Source organism: Coturnix japonica, chromosome 5 (assembly GCF_001577835.2).
Source record: "Coturnix japonica isolate 7356 chromosome 5, Coturnix japonica 2.1, whole genome shotgun sequence".
Taxonomy (NCBI): Eukaryota; Metazoa; Chordata; class Aves; order Galliformes; family Phasianidae; genus Coturnix; species Coturnix japonica.
In genome coordinates, this window is record NC_029520.1 from 37756551 (window position 1) to 37774437 (window position 17887).

The 17887-nt window shown below is 33.3% G+C and overlaps 1 long non-coding RNA gene across 1 annotated transcript; it reads left to right on the forward strand.

The window, feature by feature from the left end:
- The first annotated feature begins 2865 nt into the window (after positions 1 to 2865).
- Positions 2866 to 11747, forward strand: LOC107315075. Its single transcript, XR_004307635.1, has 4 exons — positions 2866 to 2917; positions 3298 to 3400; positions 4080 to 4122; positions 10889 to 11747. It is a non-coding gene; the product is annotated as an uncharacterized LOC107315075 (long non-coding RNA).
- Positions 11748 to 17887: the final 6140 nt, after the last annotated feature.

A 17887-nucleotide genomic window follows, 5' to 3' on the forward strand; every position in this document is an offset into this window, starting at 1 on the left:
GGAGGGCTGACAAAATGATATCTGACATTGAAGTGTGTATGAAGCAAAGCTTTGTCACTGAATTCATCTGTGAAGAAAAAAACTGCAGCCATTCACATTTCACTGGTACTTGCTGCATGTTTATGAAGACTGATTAGTGAATGTGAAAACGGGAGAAAGTGGGTTGTGTGTTTCAGCAGTAGAGACAGTGATAGTGAATCACCTCTGCTGGTGCAGAATTTTATGAGCCTTAAGGCTCTTGTTCATACCTGGTGAAAATTTACGGGTAATAATAATTGTTATGTTGAAAAACTAATGTTTTGTAGCTGAGAGTTTGCTTTATAAAGTAGTGTTATGTGGCTCTTTGTATATGTTGTGGTTTCCTTGGAAACAAATAGGAGACATTACTTTTGGAGCAACCTATGTATTAAACAGTATGGTTTTAATTTTACCAGTAGCAGTATTTTAAAATATATAATGTAGTCCAGAAGCTGTAAAACTGTGTTGGTAAAGGAAGAATTTACCTCAAAATCTGTTTAAACATGCAAAATTCTATTATCTTAAAACCAGTTAGAGTAATTTCCCTTACGCTGATTTTTTTTCTTTATGCAGTCTAACTTTAGATTAGGTCTTGTTGAGCTCAACCAGGACCATGCAGAGTAGAATACATTTTTAGTTAGTGGAGAGAAAAAAAAAAAAAAAGTATTAGGTTTTTTTATTAATTATTTTTTTCTTTTTTTTTCCCTTAATGATGAGAAGAGCTGCATCTAGATGATCAGAGTTTGTCACTTTAACTACAAAAGGAATCTTGATAATAATCTTAGGCATTAAATTTTATGCTTTATCAAATAATTAATACCTGGATAATTGTGAATCATTACCTGCAAGAGATCAGAAAATCTGTGAAATATTTTATTTGAAGTATCAATCAACAGAAAAAAAAAAAAAAATAAATTCATGAACTAAGACACAGAACTACGTTTAAAGTTAAGAAGAATGCATCTGTTCAAAGAAGATGCCTGTCTTGATATTCAAGGTATGCGAATTAGTACTCTTGGCCCTTACATCTTTCTGCCAGTAAAATTTTCAGTGTATCTATCAAATGAACTTTTTTCATTTAAGGATATTTAATTAAATTGTTCTGATATGATTTTTTGAGAGAGAAAGCACTGGATAGGAAATTAAAATGCAAAAGGAGCTGAGACAGCCTCTCAGCAACAGAAATGGGCTAGGGGAATCATTTTAGCATAATGATCCCATCTATGGAACAATAATTTTAATAGTGCTATTTCATTTTACTGTTTTACCATGCAGCACTCTAAATATAAGTTTAAGAGACAGTTTTGAATAGAACCTTTGAAACAGATATTTATGATGATCTGAATATCCAACAGAATATTTTATATATATATATTTGCACATATGCTGTTGGACTTCTTCAACTAGTGAAATAAGATCAATTGAAAAATAAAATATGCTCTCAGCTCTGTATGTGCAAAGGAAATAGTTGTATAATTAGCTTTTTTGTTAATGAACTGATCAAATAGCAATTTTGGAATGTTCACTTTTCAGAAAGTGTTTGTGGAATATTTCTGTTTATGTCATGGACAGAAATTTGTAGCCTCATGTGAGGCTTCTTGACAAGTTTAGTCTCTAAAAGCACAGCATAATCCTAATTTAGAAATATACTTTGTAGTGAATTCAAATGCCATTGAATGTGATGGCATTTAGTAGTGTGTATAAATGCTTACTACAACTCTGTAACATATTAAATTTTAAAATTCTATGCAAATGTCCATCCTCCCTGAATTACTTATGACTTGTAACTTATTATTTAATTACTTACTAATGCATGGTAATTTAGAATTTTTCTCTTGCAAACACAGATTTTTTTTTTCCCAGTTAAAATATTCACATAGAAGGCAACCATAAATTATAAACCAAGCCAAAACTTGTGAACACATAAAGTTGAGTGAAATTAGCTAAAAGATTATGCAGACTAATTTTCCACCTGAATATTTGAATCTGAAGTCTGAGTCTTGTATTCTCACACAAGTTTTTGTTCTGTAAAAAATAAACTTTATTTGTATAAATTAAGTTCAATAGAATATTTAACTCATTATGACCTAATTTACTAATTCAAATAATAATAAAAATCATAATATTAATAATAATCTCGTTTCCTACCCAAATACTTACGATCAAGTAATTATCTATTAATTATTTAGAATTTATTTTCTGTAAATGTCTTGTGTTGATTTAATACGTATACACAAGTGTATGTGTGTATATATAAATATATATATATAATAATGTATAAAGAGAAGAGGAAGAAATAGAAGAAAAGATTGTTCTTTTCTGAACTGCAGTAAACTTTAGGTTTGAAATAGAATGCTTAAAAATTTTGGAACATAAACATTCAGAGTTCCATGTACTTCAGTCATCTCAAAAATCTCAACAAACTACCTCACACAGACTGACAGCCTACAACCTCAGACAGTATTTCGAGAGACAAAAGTCTTTTAGAGCTTTTTTTAAGAAAACCTGTACTGATCAAGGTCTGTGACTTTCTGAGGTGCACAATTTCATTGCAAGTACAGTCTGCTGAGCAAGATATTCACTGACAGATTTGGCTCAGGTTTAAGAAACCAAGAATGTCAAAACTTGTTCCTTGTACCTGTAAAGGACTGTATCATATTACTCTCTAGAAGATTTATACTAACAAGCTTGAGAAGCTGGCTCTGATCTAAATTAAACACTGCTTGTCTTTTGGACTAAATCTAAGGGAAAGATAGGAAAAAAAAAAAAAAATAGAGGAACTGATGATGCTTTATAGATCTGGCAAACCTTGATAAAACCCGTGACCTGCTTCTTTTTCTGCATGGTATTTTAGATAAAAAGACCAACGATGGAGATATATAAGACATTGCTCCCAAAGGTGTGTGGACCTGGCCAATTTCCTAGCTCTGCACTGGAAATAACAGCACAGTGAAAGCCTGTTAAAAGATTTTCTCTCTGACATTTATATGATTATATGTATTAAGAATTCTATTAACAGGGACACTAATTCACTGGGAATGAAATAATCCCATTTTGCGTTTTGAATTTATGGTTGATGCCAAAGATTGTAAGCTTAGTTGCAGGATTTTATAGAACAGCCTGTCAGTCAAGTATTTATTTCTGGTATTGCTGGTGGGGATAGGTAAAAAGTGTGTGAGAAGGTTAATCTCATATATTTAGTAATAAATCAGATTGTACTAATTTTTTATGAATTCTGCTTGTTTTCCCTAAACTCTTTCACTGTTCATTTCCTGCCAGATCAGCAGGAAACTGTTTTCTGTGGAGAAAATATGCTGTGGAGGAAAAGATAGTGTAAACTGCTTTTAGAAAAACATACAGGAAAAAAGAGTGAATGCAGAAGGTAATGTGAAAGATGGTTTGTTGGCTTACTTTTTGTTTTCACCTGATAATTGCATTATTTTCAGCTTTATTACACAACCAGCTAATAATGAATATTCATCTTATCTTAGGCTTCAGTTCAAAGTTTAAAAATGCACATACTTCAAAGTCTTTGATGACTTAAATTATTAGATCAATTCTTCTTAAACTGCATCTTTTGGTACATATTAATCTGGAACTGTTGTCTGGTACCAGTAACAAAATATTAATCTGTAAAATTGTCTGTGCAAAATACCTTTTTTTTTTTTTTTTTTTTGACTTGTTTTTTTTTGTCTTGAGTTTTGGATTACGATAATTCTAGGGGCAAAATAACATATGTTGTATTAGAAAAGAAAACTAGAGCTTATTTGAAGTTGCTTCAGGCTTCTGATGTCAAAAAGGGGAGCTGTTAGTGAGAAGAATGAGTGGAGTGGCCAGAGTGCCATGGTCACTACTGTGGGGTAAGTACAATTAATTTATCATCTGGCACCACAGTTCAACACTCTGTCTCTCTGTGTTTTCTGTATACTCCACAACTGTAGTGCAAATCATGTTTAGTCTTTGGAACAAGTTGAAACAGGAACATATTTAATCTATTGCTGTGACATGATAGTTTGTATAAACAGTATGTAACCTAGTTTCATATTTCTTTCTTTATCCAGTTCAGAACATCTCATGACAGGATTTAGCAGTAACTTCAATCCAGTAAGTATTCCATGTGTTCCCTTTCCCTTCCCTAAGATTTGTTGTATTTCTAAATGTATTTTCAAAATCCAGAACATTCCTAATTTCTGTTCTAAAATGTTTCAATAAAAGGACCCTAAAGAGCATTCAGAAGAAAAGATTATATATTGCTGGCAAATTATTTAAAAGATCTTCCCTTTATCAGTGAGTAGAGGCAGCATATTTTCAAATTATATATGAAAATCATGTATGCACACAGTAATCTCAATCACATCAAGTTAATGACATGATTTATTTTTTTTTTTTTTACAATACTTGCAAATTTATTTGATAAAAAGAAAGGAAAACATTACAGTTCTATCTGATTAAATTAATCAATTTATTAAATTAATATTAATATTAATATTTTATATATTATTAAATTTAATAGATTAAATTAATGTTGATTTTAACTCCTCATGGAATAAATAAAGAAATAATTAGGGAACTGAAACATTTAAATATTTCTTAATATAAAGTATCTTAAAATATGAAGGAAAGCATGCATAGTTCCACAATTTATTGCAACCTATTTTTGTTGCATCACTCTATACAGTTATAATTAATAAAAAATTAGATAAAAGTGAGGCAAGTTAAAAGAGTACAAGAAGAGGATGGATAATTAAATGAAACCAAATGAATGTTCTTCCATTTCAAGAAACTTTTAAAAACTCTTAATTAAAACTCTTTTTTTGGTTGTAGTGAGAGAACTACCCTCTACCAGTAATTACAGAATTCCGTCTTGTTGGCTTGCTTTCTCTGCTTTCAGCAAGTGGTAGGAGGAAAGATGTGGTTTGGCTATGATTTAACATTCTCCCATAGGAAGCATTAGAAGTATTAATAACTATTTATTAAATTGTACTTTCAGGAAAATGTAGAAAAAAATGTTTTGAGATAAACGATGAAAATCCCATTTTGCCTGTAATCAGGAAAAAGAAATTGCACCTTTTCCAGCTCCTCTGTGTGGCAACTTTTTAGTCAGCTGGAAGAGCAGTACTGGTGAATTACTGTACAGACAATTTATAAAGACATTTGACTTGACTCAGTTTTGTTTTTGTTGGATTTTTTTTGTTTGTTTGTTTAGCTTGTTAGGATAAAATCTGTGTGGTAAAGAATGATTGTTCTGTTGTAGTACAGTGTAGGTAATGCTAAACTATAATAAGATATTTAGAGGGGAAAAAAAGCAAAACCATTTTGGATTTAAATAATATATTTTTAAAAGAGTAAGCTGGATTGCAAACCTGGATAGGTTTTACTTATTAGAAGGAATAGTTCCAGTTTGATTTTTATTTGATTAGCAGAGGACTTTTCTGAGAAAACCATAGACAAACACAAGTAATTCTTCTTTATTACTTCACCCAAAAGCTGAGAACTAGTAGATAAAAGATTTAACTATTTTCAGGAATCCAGTTTACATTAAGATTTTCCTAAGTTTTATGTTTATTTTCTCCAATACACGGAATTTTCCTTCCGCATATTTGAATGAGATGTTAAAGATTTAAAGAAAATAATACTAAAGTTGCATGCACATGCATTTTTACAGGTAACTGTGCCTCTGGTAAAAGCTACCAGATTAGCATCCTTGGATAATAAATGTATTTATTCACCTGGTAGGTAAAACATGACCACTAGCAGATCACATTTCTTTGCAAATAATCAGGCTAATAGGCCATCCTCTTATTTGATAAGAATCTATCTATAGAAAACTAAAATAAGGAGAAATGCTATTTCTGAAGAGTAATCAATACTTGTTTTTCAGCCACTTGAAATTCTGAAATACACACAGCTCTAAAGTGTGCTAGTGATTTTTCTAAAAATTAGCTATTTAAAGTATTTTAAAGGTGATGAAGTTGACTTCAGCGGATGTGATTTATTTGCATATCATCTTCCCAACAGCTATAAGCTCTTACAAATAATTTAATTATTCATCAAGGCTAGGTTCCTAATCTGTGGAGTTGTTCTTTCAGTGAAAACACATGTTCAGTGCCAGGAGTACTCTGCTAACCAGTTGCTTTAAATGTCCTAATACTATAAATAGCAAAGGTCAGTTGAGAAATGTGGAGGAAAACAAGAAAGACAGAAGGTGTGGTATAAAATAAGCTATTAGGTCTGTGTTGGTAGGGAAGAGAGGTGATTGACAGAATGTGAAATAAGGACAGTGATCAGAAGCCACATAGATCTTGGATTTTCCTTTAAATATTTGAAGAGATATGCTAAATGAGAGGAAAATGTGAAGATAGCATGTGAGAGGAAGAGACTTTTACAGAGAAAAGGGTATAAAGCAAAGAAATAAAACCAATAAAACCTTGCAACAGTATGTTTGATTTTATGATTTGAGAATGACAGTAACAATAACACAAAGAAAGTTACAAAAGAAAGCCAGTAGAGAGAAAATGGTGCTTTTCTCTCTTAGAAATCTTACAGAAGTCAGGTTATCTTCTTTGCTAGGCATTCTCTTCTTGGCAGGGAGATAGGTCTTCTTAAAGGGGGAACTTAACTGGTTAAATTCTTTCTTGTTCAATGGAATCCACAAAAATTGAGTTAAAGAACTTGCCCTGTAAGGAGAAGCTGAGGAAATCCAGGCTTTTTGAGCCTTAAGAAGAAATGGTTTGGGGGAAACCTTGCACCTGCATCAACAGGACAGAAGATAGGTTTTTATGGATGGTATGTGGTTTGAGGATGGCAAACAAATAAATAAAATGAAACAAGATGAATTTTAACTCAACATGGTGAAAGATGTTACTCATTAAGGACAGTCATTCAAGCACAGACTGCCCAAAGGTGTTCTGCAGCTTCTGTCCTTTTTAAGACCAAGATGCACTGAGACCTGAGGAACTTGGTCTAGTCTCCTTTCTGATTCTATTTTAAAAGTCGTCATTAAGAGGTCTCCTGACCTCTTGTGGTCAACTGAGACATACATCCAAAAAAAGCCTATAATCCTTTGCCACACAAGTGGTTTTCAGAGAATAGTTGGAGAAATAAATACGGAGGCAAAAGGAAATTAGCAATACTCTGCTCCTTTATCTGAGAAACTGTTCAAATCTACATCTTCCATAGAAATTCTTCCAGTAATTTAATTTTCCTTTCTTTCTTATTTTCTTCATTTCTTGCTAACTTGTTTACTTCCTTTTCTGAAAATTGTTTATGATTATCCTGGTTGTTTTTCTGAAAGCAGTTCTGGACTTGCACAAAACATAGCAATAATGATTCTTATTTATTTATTTTTCCCCGGCTCAAAGCCTGATTACTTCCAGTTTATAAACTTTCCAGAGCATATGTCTGCAAACGTGTTTCATCCTTAATATATTCTTTTGCCTGAAAGAAATGTGTTTATTTTTGTTGTTATAGTAGTTTTATTATTATTATTATTTTTTCCTTGGGGCAAGCTTTCTACTTAATTTAAAATTATTTACTGTCAGAAGTAGAACATCAATTTCTGTGCAAGACATAAATCCTATATGTTATTTGTATTATGATGTCAATTTCACCTAAGTATTGTTGTTACTTTTGGAGCAACAACGACAGAAAAAAAAAGATTAAAAACTTGTACAGTATTACATGTAATTCACAGAGAAATAGGCCATAGAAAATGTCCCCAGGATATTAAAGAAGTGGGTATAGGCAGTGGAGAAACGGCTGATGGACACTGATCTTGGTGGAGAGACTAATGATTTGGTTTATACCTTAGTATGAGACAGGAGCACAAGTGTGGATTTTCTGCTATCTCATATTTAGATTGAATTTATTGAAGATGGATATTAGTTGAAATCAGATTGATTTTAACTAGCAGGAATCAAGATTATGGCTGTTTAGGTTTTTTTTATTCCTTTGATTATGCATCCTGTTAAACTATGATATTGTCTCCAAAAGTGGAGCATGAACACTTGAATTGTTTAAAAGAGAGCACCATAGCAAAACCTTCAGAATGTAGTATAGGAAAAAATATTGCGGTGGACAGAAGAGAGATGAGTGAGAACTGAATACAAACTGCATATTGATACTGCAAATACAAAATGACTGGCACAAAAAACAATCTTCTATTTAATCAGCCTGTTTTGTCCCTGTTCCATGATCAGTTTCCAGAACACCCTACCTGCCTGAAATCTAAAAGAATTTAGCCATAATAGCACTAATCTTTTTACCTACATAATCTGAAAGTGTTTTTTTATGAAGGAATTACTACATAGGTGTTTCTATATAGGTGTTTTTATAAAGGTGTTTTTAAAGCACATGTTCTGGAATTTCTCCTTAACTTTAATGCTAACCTGATGCCTTCTGTTGTCTAAAGGGTAATCATGATCCATTTGTTCTTTCTTCATGCTTCTTTTGCATTCTAGCAGTAAATCAAAGTCTTTAGTCACAAGTTTGCATAGCACAGCGTGCTATCAGAAAATAAATTATCCTCTAATCCATGTTTTATCACACATCAGTATTTCCTATCTCAGATACCTTTCAGTTCTACCAGGCACAAAATATAACATCTAGTAATGAATTTATCTTTCTGTTGTCTCCGAAGAAAAAACCACAAAAGACAAGCAAACAAACAAGAAAGAAAAAAACAAAATAAAAAAAAAACAACAAACACATCAACCTGCAAGAATGGCTCTGCAATATGAAATAATATATTCCTAAAATATTTATAACTTGGATCGATATACAAACAAACAATTTCATTATAACATACATAAATATGCAGCATTTCTGTAACCATGTACTCAAATAAAAGTTTCAAAGGTGTTTTAAATCATATGTTGAAAAATACACCTGTTCATCTGATTAATAAAATCAGTGTAGTAGAAGAGGCTGTTGTATGTAAATTTACTACACTGCTTGCTACAGAAGTTATATTGTGGGAGGTAAAGCAGGAAATGATTTCAGAAAAATGGAATTACGCATGTCCATTTAACAACTCTAGTCAGAGCAAGAAAAGCATCCTGCAAAGCTGCTTTCTATTTCATAGATTGGCACAGAGTGCTGAAATATAACTTTTCGTATATGGTCTCTGAAACTGTTCATAGTTTATGCAGTGGAGGACTTGGATGTTTGATATGCTGCGCTGGCAAGCTATTGGTTCTACAAATGAAAACCACAGGAGATGTGCTTTGAATACAGTTGTATTCAATGAATTGTTAAGTACACAGGCAAGGAATGGCTAGACACGTCTAGACGCTTGTTGACTACTACTTGTTGACTATACTTTCTTTGTATATCAAATGCTTTTCTTTCCCAAACTAACTAATTAAAACATAGATTTGCTTGGTTTTTCCACATAGATAAAAACATAAATTATCAATAATACTGAGAAACTACAGAGTTTAGTAATTAAATTATAGTCCTATAGAAAGCTTGTTGAGGAAACAAAGAAGTCTGTAATAGCTGAATAGAATGCAGTAGATGAGACATAGATCCTTATGCCAAATAATGGTAATAAAATAATGTCTGTTCATTGAGTGAACTATACATGTTGATAGTCATGCTGCACTTTGCATGTACGGAGGAAGCAGAGTAAGGTGTAATAATCTATTTTAAGTACTGCATTTTCTAATTCTAGGGTGCATGAAATACTGCGTTCTGTATCACAAAGATTTTATTGTGCTGAAGTTCAAAAGTAATCTATAATTGTCAATTACATCTTTGTAGCTAGTTTTACAAATAAAATAACCAAATCTTCCATCAGATTTGCTAGATATTTAATTTTGTTATATATGTTCATATTTACTTGGAGTAAAACAAGTTTGCACCTAGCCAAAGGATTAACACTGGTCCTTTTTTATTTCTTTCAGTTTACAAAGTCTGTGCTGTATGTATGCATTTCTGTAGCTACAAGACGACTTGCTATAATTTAAACTTTGACCTGAATGCATTTGAAGATATCATAGCAAATTCACTTTAAAACTTCAGGGCATTTACACTTCCAGATGTAGAATTCTAGTATTTTTTTGTATTTTTTTTTTTAATTATTATTATTTTTTCTTTATAAATTCAAATTCTCACTAAAAATCAGTATTTTATTGTTGAGGTAACTAGAAATCTTTAATTGTTATGCATTTATGAAAGTTTAAAATATTACTAAGAAAAATAAAAAAATAATTGACATTCATTAACTGATTAAAGGAAAATAAGGAAAATAAAGGCCTGAAATATCACTCAGTTTTCTAGTAGGAGTTTGAAAAATATTTTAAAAATCTGATATCTCTGTGTGAGATAACAAGTTAAAAAAAAAAAAAGTTTTTTTCTTCTGTATCTAGAATGAAACTTATGATTGAGACTTACAGAGAACATCTATCTGCATGTTTTCTGTTTTTAGGATTATAGAATCATAGAATACTTAGAGTTTGAAGAGTCCTCTGAAAACCATCTGGTCCAACTTCCCTGAAATGATCAGGGGCATCCACAGTTAGATCAGGTTTCCTTGGGCCTTATCTAGCTTCACCTTGATTCGGAATTAGGACTGATAACATTTTTTTTTTCTTTCCTATAGTTTTGAGTAGGAGATAATATAGTCAATTAGCCTACGGCCTTTTCTATTCTGCAAGTAGATTAAATTGCGCATTACGTATGGAAGAAATGTTTAGTGTGTGTTGCTGCTTACTAATCTTCCTTTTTCACCAGAAGTATTATTTTTTAATAGTGGTCACTTTGAGTTCTTTCATTTTTAAAATATTCTTTGGTTTTGTCTTTTCTATTTTCTAATGCCTTCTCACCTTCCTACCCCTGCCATGGACATTCGTCCCTATCATCTCTTCAGCTCCTTGTTACAATCCATAATGGACATGTATTTCCATCTGTTCAGAAAGAATAGAGGCCAGACCAGATGTAACCTGTGATTTACCAAATGGGAAGCAAACACAAGGATTGCTTTCTGTCATCTGTTGATATAGAAACCAGTAGAGCTGGACTGGCATTTCAGCAGAGCTCTCCCACTGGGAAACTGCAAAGGAAACTCATCTGATTCCTCTTTTTCCACTGCTCTGACTTGACAGTTCCTCTGGACAAAGCGTATCTTACAATGAAGCTGTATGAGCTTGCATCTAAATGGTTGATCTCTAGGGAAAATAAAAGAAGGCTTTTTACAGCTTATACCTTATATTTTTACTGGAGAGAATGGTGAAGAGATGATACGAAGCTGCTCTCTGAGAAAAGATGGTGCAAATAAAGCCTCTGGTTTTCCTCCCTCTCCACTTCAGTGCACATGAAAGGGTTCTGAGAGTGCCAAAGGACATGAGGCAGGTGTTAGCAAGTTACAAAGAAAAATCTTCATCTGCATTTCATCCTCCTCCAAATTACCCCATGAAGAAACATCTGTTTTCTGATTTAAAAGAGGAAATACATAACGTAGAGAGTGCTCCTTGTGCCGCTGCATTAGCTTCATCTAAGATAATTAGTATATTCTTATGTTTTGATGCAAACTTTAATAAAGATTTTATTTGGAAGTATGAGGATGGTTTGTAGTGATAGTTTAAGACTCAACAGTTCGAAATGTACTTTACAGTAAACTGGATGGCAAAGCCATCTGAGTTTGGATTTTTTATGGGGTTTTTTTTGGTTTTTTTTTGTTTTTTCCACATTCATGTGATTTAAACAGGACAGAATCAGATAACATTTTAAAGGCCAATTATGCTTTCAGTTCTTGTTGGTTTTTTTTTTTTTTCTGTGTTTTATTTAAATTAAAGAACTCTGAAACCAAAAGTGACTTTCATCTGCTTGTTTTCATGCTGATTGAGCAGAGGAGTGTTGAAGTGACAAATTCCCTTCCAGAAACCAGTTTCTCACCTCCAAGGATAGTATACAGGCATTTATTTATTTTTTTTTTTTTTAGTGGAATATATTCCAAATTCAAAATATTCACTACTTATATTGCTATTTGTTACACTTTTCTTAATATCGGTGTTTCAAAATAGTGCAACAAGAGGAATCTTACACTATTTCTTTGGAGATATCTTTTTAATGCTTTCTGCAGACTGAATGCAACTTTTCATTCTGGTAGTGCTATTTCTTTATGACTACATCAGCAGTTTTATAGATAGCAACGTATACACATTCCACTTGTTTACATTAACAAGAGAAAGCATGTTCAGAAAAGACAGGAAGATCTTTGAAAACAACAATCAAAGCTTGGTGCTTTGTTTTATGTTGATCTATTAGTTGTTTTGTTTTGTTTTTCTTTTTCTAGAGTTTCTTCACTATCTCTAAATGATTAGGAAGCCTACAGCAATTTCAGGTTTGACACTCACATATACATCCATCCTGTTAATGAGACATTCATAAAAATGGTTGGCTCCCTCATTGTACAGTGCAGAAGGAGGTGTCAGATAGGTGTGAGGAGGAAGCTAAGCAGTACTCCTCAAATTATGAGTAGTCAGTTTCTAAGTTCAAAACAAGGTAGCTTTTTAAACTACTCACATAGTCTTTGGGGATCTGTTTTCTAGATTCCTTTGAACATCCTTTGTCCCCTCTTAGTTTTTCTTTCTGTGACATTGAGAGCAGAGTACCTGAAATTCTATGTTAGAGATGGATAGTTTTGCTAAAAGTAAAAATGTTTTCTTCTGACCCATTTCTGTGCTGAAGGGCAGTGATCAGTCAGTAGTAAGAACACTGCCAAAGTAACTTCAGGAAAGGCTGAAGAAGACTTTACAAATGGGAATTAATGGGGAAAAGAAAATGATCTTTTCATATTCTCAGCCCTCATTATTTATGGCAATCTGTCTCTAGAAGGGGTTGGGAATCAATTAAGCATGAATGATGTATGGGAAGATGGAATATGACCTTAACAAGTTGTCTTATCTTTTGCTTTGATTTTTCTATCTGTTCTGTGCAAAGAATTTAGTAATAACACAGTAAGAAGGTAGATATGATTTCTGAGGGAAGAGTCATTATGGGCTACTATATTCCCAGATTGGATAAGTTTAATCCAAGTTGCCTGGAAGGTAAGAAGTCATAAAATATTTTATCTGAGGTAAGTGCAAAAATACTCATAAACTCAAAGGTTAATCACTGCACCAAAAGAACAGATGAAGGAGACAGGGCAGTTTTTAGTGTCTCAGTGTGATGTCCTTATTAATCATGAGTAATCATGATAGCCATTTTCTTCAAATATACCTTGTGTACGTTCTTTTGAAAGCTAAAATAGACAGATAGGGACTGGATAGGCAGATAGACAGAATGAAATAGAAGGCTGGTGCCATTACTTGCTAAAGATTTCTGCTTTTCTTGCATGATGTGTTCAGGGGAATGTGTTACAAGAAGGACATACATCAATTAAATGGTCAACCAAATACTTGTTTCATTAGGTGATGATATTAATACTTTGGTTCTCTCTCTCTCTCTCTCTCTCTCTCTCTGTCATGTTCACTCCCTGACAGTAGTACAATGTTGGTGAAGTTTTACATTGGCAGTACTAAAGACTGAAGCTTTTTGTTATCCCCATGACATATATTTTTCAGTCACTGTCTCAAAATCAAAAAGTGATTTCCTCATAGGGATTAGAGAGAGAAAACCAAGAATAACAAACAAATGATTAATGTTTCTCACCTCGTTCTCTTTGCAAATAAACAAATAAATGACTCACCAAATAATAATCCAAACGTCCTCCTATGGGATAGGAGGGATAAGAAAGGAAGTTCAAAAGATTATGTATGAGTTAAGACATGCCCTAATTAAAGAGGTCTGGTCTGGGTGGTTATGCTGTAATATGTGCTTAGAGAGCAGAAAAATGTTTGGACCATTAGGCTCAAATGTTAGTACCTCTGATTTGGACAAGTGAACATTAGAAGAACGTTTCTCAGAAGGTGATGGTGGGTGCAGTGATGTTTTAAGTTGTCATTAGCTGCCTGGGCTGCTGATTGGTCTGCATCTTCAACAAGTTCATGTGAGACATTGAAATGCCGTTCAGGGTATAGCTTGGAAAAATGGGCTAATGAAGTTCTGAATCCATAATCTATAACATCTGCCATACACCTAACCTAAGCTTATGCTGTTTGTTTAAGTGGATACATTAAGCACAGGCTGTTTGAAGGAAAAGACATTCAGGATTATTTTGTATTTTAATATAACCATTACAAATAACTCAGTTTTTTGTCTTTCTCTTCTCCCTCTTTCAATATTAGTAATATTTTACTTGTGCTAGAAAACAATTTCATGTTTTTCCCCCAGTATGAGAGAAATATGAGACTGTAGGTCTCATTTTCATCTCTGGCTTGGAACAAGATTTGAATTTAAGGAGTTTGTACATTACTTCATCTAAGTTTTATGCTTCTGTATTGAATAGATCCAGTAATCTCTATAGAAAAAAGCTATAAAAGAGTCTCAGATGTGTTACACATATCAGTGTTTATGTCCAATGCCATAAGAAGAAACTGAAAATTTCCAAGCAGAATGTTTTCATTTGCTTTATTATATAAGAAAAAAAATTTCATTATAGACTTTAAATTACTATTTAATATCTTATTTAAATAATTATTTTTGGAGCTAAGAATGTACAAGAAACGGTTCTCATAGAAACAAATTGAAAAACTAATTGCAAAAAAAAAAAAAAAAGGAACTTGAGAGATTCATGGAACAAAATTGCTTGTTCTTTTGTCCTATGGTTTGAAAAGTATATGTGTATTGGTATAGTTAACATGAAACTGCATTCTAATACTGTTAGAAGTTATAATTTTCTTTTCACATAATAATAAAAAGAAGAAGAAAAGTAAGCTATTGTACAATTTTTCTCTACAAATTATAGTGAAAAATATATTCTAACATAATGATAGCTGCATTGGAGAAGTAGTATCTTTGTTTTCAGATTTTGATTAAAAGGTGGAGAGAGAAGAGAAATTTTCATGTATACTTCTTTTAGAGGAAAAGAAAGCAAGTGTCAAATCCAAAGAAAGGTAGTAAATATACTTAATTTATTCCAAATAAATTCAGAATCATAGAATCACTCAGGCTGAAAAAGATCATCAAGTCTAACCACAACCTAACCATACTACCCTAACTAATAACCCACCACTAAATCATGTTCCTGAGCACCACATTCAAATAGTTTTTAAATGCATGCAGGGATGGTGACTCAACCAGCTCCCTGAGAAGCCTATACCAGTGCTTAAACAGTCCCAGTTTCTCCAGTCTCTCATCATAGGGCATATTCTCCAATCCCTTCTCAAGCCTTGTTGCCCTTCTTTGGACCTGCTCCAGCATCTCAGTGTCCTTTCTGTTTTGAGGTGCCCAAAATTGAACACAGTTCTCGAGGTGAGGCCTCACCTATGCCAAGTACAGGGGCAGGGTTACTTCACTAGTTGTGCTCACCACACCATTCCCTGATACAAGCCAGGATGCCATTGGCCTTCTTGGCCACCTGGGCACACTGCTGGCTCATATTCAGCAGACTGTCCATCAGTACACCAAGGTCCCTTTCCATCAGGCAGTTTTCTAGCCACTCCTTCCCAAGCCTGTAGGGTTGTTGTGACCAAAATGCAGAACCTGACACTTGGCCCTGATGAAGCTCAAAGAGTTTACCCTTGCTCATCAATCCAATCTATCCAGGTCCCTCTGTAGTGCCCTTCTCCTCTCAGGGAGATCAACACTTCATGTCACAAATAATAACAATTTAAAATTTTATATTATGTTCTTTTATAATAATTGAAAATAATTATTTGACAACAAAAGTTTTCTTTTCAGTTAATAATTTTAACTGCAATTGTCCAATAGGCTGGTAAGTTTTTTGGGTTTTACTGGAAACTTCCAGTTAATCTCTTCCTTTATCAGAGACAATACTGAAGTACTGTTTTACTTCTTATCACTTATGACTCCTGTGCATGTCATTAATCCTTAGCATAAGTAAGTCTGTCCCTATGCTCTTCTAGAAAGCATGAAAAGAGATTGTATTTCTGGGCCTTAATACTATTACGATTTCTTCATTTTAATTTTTATTAAATATTAACTCTTCAATTACAGACTAAATATTTACACCAAGGCCGTATGCTGAGACATTTACTAGAAATAATATGTGCTATTATTCCAGAGTCAAAATCCAGCTCTAACAATAGAATCATCCTGCGAGAAACTGAATTATTGCAGTTTGCATCAGTGGACGGGTGGAGTCTCACATTTTAATTTTACTTCTGCACACATTATAAACGTAATTTTCATAGTGTCTGAAGTGACTGTTACCCAGAGTACTTGCCAAAACTGTCACTTCAAATTTCAGCAATTCTCAAGCAAGTCACTGAAACAGCCGTCAGTGCCCTGACAAAGGGGGCATGCCTTCAAAGGGGAAATGAAATTCTCTTGATAAACATGACCAGTCTGCTTTGAGTTCATCCTGATTAATATACGTTTCTCAACTACCACCTCATTTCACATTTTTTGACATCCTTGTTCTTGCCTTCCTGTCTGTTTCATTTGCAGCCTTCACACAGACCAGATTTTTCACCTTCTATCATATAGACAATGTTTGGAAGAAGTGCTAAACTGATCCCTGTTAAACTCCATCCTTTCCGACATTTCATTATCTCCATCTGCTCAATGAAACATTCGGGTTTGCACTAGATATACTAATTCTGAATTAGTGAACAAGTCAAGCTTTAAAAAATGATAAACCTAATAAATGTCTTCTTTTAGTTGCTTTTGAGATTTTGAAGCACTGTACAGCAGAACACTAACACCTGGACTCAGTTCATAAATACTGGTGTCCCAAGAGTGACACTTCCTACATCTTTCAAGCTGTAGTCACACTGCTTCCCATGTCCCAACACCTGAGATTAACACTGAGATTATTTAAACATGATCAAAATGTCATGGCTATTTAAATCATTCTGAATAACCCTTGCAAACCCCACTGCAAACAGTGACCTGATCCTAAAAATATTATTTCCTTCTCTAGAAAAACTTAAAGGGAACTGCAAAATTTCTCCTAGATATGTCAAATTTTCACATATTCTATTCACCTTAAGGTACATTTTCCTTTAATGGGAAGAAATAACAGTAGACACTTTCAAATACACTTTGGTCTCTTCTGTCAAATTCTCCTGAATTTTCATAATCTAATTGATAATTTTAAAGTTATAGTCCCTTTTAAAGTTCCAGGACAAAACAACTTTGGGCAGAAAAAATAAAATAAAATAACGCAGTCAAACACAGTGGTCACAGAATCAATCTGATTGCTGTTAAACTACAAGTAGTGTGGTTCATCTGAAAATTTGCTCTACAAGGAAATACTTTTAAGCATACAAAAACCAAATCAATTACAAAACAGAAGAAATCTAAAACCAAGATTCTGTAATGTGAAGAGACTTCTTCAGTTTCCTGTTCTTAGTTAACTAGGGATCCTGCCAGATCTGTTTGCATTAAAAAACATTTTTGAATCTGTGAACTGGACAAACTTTCTGTGTGTCTACAACCACAATGGCATATTTCTCTCCAGTGGCAAAATCTAGCTACAGAGAGTTTACAGAGTTTGTGTATGTTGTCAAATTCTCACCTTTTCCTGACACATGCTGAGTCAGCCTTGAGTAGCTCGTTTTGTTGCACCATGTTAAGGAACTTTTGAAGCAGCAACTGAAGAACCAGGCTTTGGTATGAGCGGAATATCTTGAAACTTCAGTAGGGCCAAAACCCGCCCACCCCTCCTCACCCCCCCTTTTTTTTTTTCCTTTTCTATTTTTTTGCCCCCTTAGAGTAAGAACATTTCCCATTTCAGTTGTTTGTTGTCAGAGTAATTGTGATACTGATCTTGTGAGATTGCTTGTCTGATCAGTATTCAAGA